Raw genomic sequence first — 5250 nt, forward strand, 5'->3', positions numbered from 1 at the left:
ACWTATCAAGAATACTRCTTCATAATTAAGATAAAAATGTTATAWTWTACTTATTTTGTARGGGTCGTAGGTATTTATGTAGAAGGCTGTCTCATGAAGGCCTCCTTCCTTGGCACTTCCCAACAGGAAGCCAAGGGGTCAGGGTGAGTTTGAATCGCATGTCGGGATTGTCCCCACGCTGACCTGCGCCTGACTGGCCTCCCAGCAAAAAGCCCCTGTGAAGGTAAGAGGAACTGGGGTCCCCTCCCCTGGAAAAGAGGTTCCCTCCCCTTGACAGCTCCACAGAGCCCCAGCCACCTGCCTGCTGGGCTGGCCCCCACATATGAAAAGGGAAGCTCTTTGTAATCCGACGGGGATTACACCACCCAACAATGCGCCACTGAAAGAGCGACAAAAGCCCTGTATCAAACGCCGCTGAGGGGGAGCACGGCTATGATCTCCCACTACTACCGACACTGATGACTCCTCAGCCACCTCTCATCTCCCCGAGAGGCTCTTCCCCCTCCCACMCACCCACCCTGAATGCCTCTGTCCTCCTTCTGCCCTCTTCATCTCTGGGATCTGGCCTTTTATCAGCGCATTCCTTTTCATTTGCATTGCAGCGTGGGGAGGGATGGCAGGTCTCTCTGATCTGATAGCGCCAGGAGAGAGACAGACAGACAGAGAGGGAGAGAGAGAGAGAGAGAGAGAGAGAGACAGACAGAGAGTGAGAGAGAGAGACAGGAGGATCCTCAGGGCATGATATGTGCATCCTGTCCTGCAACACACACACACACACACACACACATAGAAAAACACCACGCTGCATTCTCCAGATAGGCAGGGACCTTTCTGCAGTCTAGAGGGACAAATAAAGCACTCATGCCTGTCTTTAAAGGTCTGTTTGTCTTTATTTTAAAGAAAAGAAAAACTACAAAGGCAAGCGAGTCTGACATGTAAGCTTCACTTAATTCTGAATGTGACTCATTTAAACATTTATTTAAATGCGTCTGTCATAAGTGCATTGCTCAAGGGAATAAAAAGAGGCGTTTCACCAGGTTTTCCTCTGGTGGACCCTCCTCGCTATAGCCRACCTGTGGAAGCAGCTGCTTCCACCTGACTTTATTTAGGGGTATCAGAGGAAAAAGGAACAGAATGTACACCACATATTAGATTTTTAACTTCCACTTCACAATTTTGCACCGTTTCATGATGGCGAATCAGAAATAATCMCAATAAAATACATAAGTTTGTGTTTGTTAGTTTGTGGCAATCTGAAAAGTGTGAAAAAGATCTTAAGAGACTTTAAAAGTCTTTAAAAAAAATCCTCAGCTTTCCAAAATAGGGACTTGAACTTCCTTCATTTAGCTCTTAAATTAGCACATCTGTTCATTCCTTGCTTTTCMATTCATTCTCTGTGTTACAGTCTTGAAGAATCTCTTCTCTCAGCGAGTCTTGCTCAAGATGGTGGCATGAATACATTCAGGTAATTAATGCCATTTTCTGTAAGAACACCAGAAATGTTAACAGTGATAAACTGAGAAATGAAAGGGGTTAGAGGAGAAATTAAAAGATGTTAAGAAGTTAAAATTATACCAAGTATAGAATCCAGTTCATGGCCTGGTAAAGCCTGGACAAAATGCAGAAAAGTTGAAGCAARGTGAACACTTTGCAGGTCTGTAATGTGTTAATCTTCAAGATTCTCATTGTTTAAGCTTAAATGTGACCTTAATTTTTAAAGAATCAATATGTTACCAAGACACCTTGCTTGACAACTTGCTTTACAAAAGCAATTACTGTATTTTATTAAGGCATACCAGAGTAAAAGTGTAGGATATGGATGCTACAATTTACAGATTTTTGGTGGTTAAACCTTTTAAATCTATGAATAATTTTYCTTTCATTTCACAGTTATGCACTGGRAAACCCAAACGTTCAAGTGTTGTGTATTCTTTGGACATTTGACCTGCGAAAAGTTCTTCAAAATAATCCTGACTGGTGAATCTTAAGCGTGACCTTAATTTACTMATTTTTAAGAAATTATGYTTGCTTTACTCTTGCARATAAAAAAAAAAGAGGCAGTTTGCTTTTCGGATATCCTCTAAATCATTGAGTACCCTGACCCACCCACTGCTCAAACATATGTGAAGGAGGGGAGGCTTTTGTTGCAGCAAAGTAAAGGAAAGGCAAAAAAAAAACTAGAATGATAGATGGAGGACACAAAAATCCGAGCCTTCAATCTGCCTCAAATTGACTGAGTTGGATTGTTACCACAGCTCAGATCAATGTTAGCCCTGAACGCGTTGAATGGAAAATCATTCGGATTGTATTATGTTAGAATATATGAGCCATTTCAAAATATTAATTCAGCATTATTTGAGGTGTCTGTTAAGGATGGCAGTTAGAGCTCGCACCGCTTTGACACGACTGAGCGATTACACACCTCTATTACACGTGATGTATGAATGTGTGAGAGGGACCTATTTTTCACGACCAAGACATTGTCCCTGGAGGGAGGTGAGAATATGGCTCCCCCACCCCACCCCGAACAACTGGCCGGCTGCAACCCGAGAACAGAGAGAGGGGAAGAAAAAGGGGAAGCGCAGCACTATTGGTATTGGTGGAAACTGCGAAGACGTGTCTGCATTTTGCTCGCCGCTCCCCCTGTCCAGTTAATTGGAATACAAAGCAGAGCAGGGTCGATGGGAGAGCGGCGGTGGCGAAGATGAAGAGGAGGAGGAGGAGGTGTAGCCGCTGTCTGTCTCCAGCAACCTTCACTGCTCGCTGGAAATTGACTGTGGAAGCAGCAAGCGAGACCGACACACTGTCACTGGTAAAATGAACTGTCACCTTGCATTTCTCAACCTCCTGGCAGCGTCGAATTGGCCGCTTTGAACCATGCGACGTGACACTGATTGAGTTCTGGTTTTCCCCTCCTGGGCTCCAAAGGAAGCAGGCCGCTTTAATACCAAGCGCGCAGGGCTCTCCGCACAGAGAATCCCTTCAAAACGCTCACTCCTTCCTTCACCACCCCTCATTATTTCATTGTGCTGCTTCGTTACTCTGCTTCTCAACTAGTCTTGTTGTTATTTATTCTTTTTTTTTGTTTTCCCTACTGTGTGCAGTCATAGAAGTCTGACAGGGACGCAGAGGAGGAAAACTATTAGGGGTAGCCATTTGGATCCTGGAGGCAATCCCAGGGAGTATTAAGACGTTAACCCTGGCCAAGTCACTTGTCTCTCTCAGTTACTGTGCTGATGGGGTGGGGAAAGGATCCGGTCGCAAGGGGAGATCCAGGAGACAGGAGCTTTGGGTCAGCTGCCGTTTCCAGGTCCAATCGAGCCTGACTCGAATGGGGGATGGTTGTCAGGAGCCTCCTTGGCTGGGCTTTAAGGAGGCTCTGCGCCAAAACAAAGGACAAAAAGCAGAAAGTGTGCCATCTYTACCCACACCGGATTCAGGAAGACTCACCGATATCTGTGGAAAAAGTCAAATAAATATGTTTAATTATAATGTGATTTTTCTTTTTTTCAATGAATAAATATTGAACGTTGTGACTTTCACATTATTTGCAAAAATATTCATATCCTTTCTCACATGTTGCAGTAACATGGTGTGGTGTTTTATTGGGATTTTATGTGACGAATCCGCACAAATTTATCCGTATTTGTAAGAATTTTTTATAGTTTTAGAAGTTTTGGTGAAAACAAATATTAAAAACGTCTTGCTCATTTGAATTCAGCCCACCTGAGTTGAGCCTTTGTCTGCAAGTTAATTACAGCTCTAAGTCTTTTCCAGCTTTGTGCACATCTATAGAGGCCAGAAGTCCTCCAGGATCTTAATGGAGAATTTTTATATCAGATTTAGGTAAACCTCCATCCCAGCCTCCAGTTTTTGTGTGCAGCTCCTCCAGAGTTACCGTAACTCCCTCGAGTTACGTGTGGAGCAAATTCGTTCCTTGTCCAGTTTAGGGCCTCAAGCGTGTTTTTCTAGAGTTTCATACTCTTTCTATTTTCAGATGATGGATTGAACAGTGCTCTCTGATATCTTGTTTTATTGTTTTATAACATAATCCTGGTTTAATCTTCATCACAATTATCTTCCTGACTTGTCCACCGTGTTCCTTGGTCTTCATGATGCTGTGGGCTTCCCAGAACAGCTGGTGAAYGATAATTAAGTGATTTCTGAAGGAAGGTTGTGGTATTGAACTTTATTTAGGGATCTCAGGCAAAAGATACCGTTAACAACCATGGATCATTGTCCTTCTTCTTCACAGTTATGTGTTACTTTGCATTGCTCTGTCTCACAAACTCTCCAAGAATGCATAGAAGTTTGAACTTGTAACGTGACAAAATGAGAAAAAGTTTTTTTTCGAGAGCGAATAGTTTGGCAAGATTTATTGTTGCCAAAAAATGTTTGCTCCTTGGGTAAAGGAGCATTTGGAGGATGATAAGACTTTATTTTATAAAGCCGTATGTAGGGAACTCACAGACTTAAACTGATCAATTTGAGATGAAAATATCAGGGAGAAATGTCCGTCCACACTTGATTAAAGCAAGCAAGAAATTTCATGAATACAGAAAGAAGCTCTTTATTTCTTACGTCCTGAGTTGACATCATCAGACGTCTTCATCCAATCAACAACCTGGAAATCAGAGATATTCCATGTAGTCTAACAAAGAAAATCATTACATTTTGAGATCAAAGACATTTAGAAAGTAAAAAAAAAAAAAGATTTCAATTAGATTCTATCAATCCGATTGTTTTTAACCGGATTCCTAGATTACTTATTATTCCTGATGTGGATCATGTGCTTTTTTTCTTTCTAATTTGCTAATTTAATTAAATAATTTAGAACAGCTATCAACTAAACAAATGGAAATTCTGAAACAATACGAAGTCCAACATGCATGACCTCATCGCATTTGATTTCAGAAGGACAAATGGTTTTGATCTAAAAATCTCATGCTTGATACCTGCCACTAAAAAAATAAATAAATAAAATCACCTCCGTGTGGCGTCTCTCAGATGACCAGCCCCCCTGTTATGCCATGAATACTGGATCCAGTTTCCTTTGAAGCCTCTGGGACCCTGCGGAGTGACGTGCGACAGAGGAACTGGTAGAAATCCAAGGAAGTGAGCCTGGCAATAGACTTGTAAAAGAGCCTACAAACAACTGCAAGCAGCATGGGGTACAAACTGCACCAGGCTGACCTCAAAGTGCAGAGGAGGGAAGAGGGTGGTGGTGGTGGTGGTGGTGGTGGGGGACAG

The 5250-nt window shown here is 42.4% G+C and overlaps 1 long non-coding RNA gene across 1 annotated transcript; it reads left to right on the forward strand.

The window, feature by feature from the left end:
• The first annotated feature begins 939 nt into the window (after window positions 1–939).
• LOC108167268 (uncharacterized) lies at window positions 940–3533 on the forward strand. Its single transcript, XR_001777623.1, has 2 exons — window positions 940–1465; window positions 3105–3533. It is a non-coding gene; the product is annotated as an uncharacterized LOC108167268 (long non-coding RNA).
• Window positions 3534–5250: the final 1717 nt, after the last annotated feature.

Source organism: Poecilia reticulata, linkage group LG19 (assembly GCF_000633615.1).
Source record: "Poecilia reticulata strain Guanapo linkage group LG19, Guppy_female_1.0+MT, whole genome shotgun sequence".
Classification (NCBI taxonomy): domain Eukaryota; kingdom Metazoa; phylum Chordata; class Actinopteri; order Cyprinodontiformes; family Poeciliidae; genus Poecilia; species Poecilia reticulata.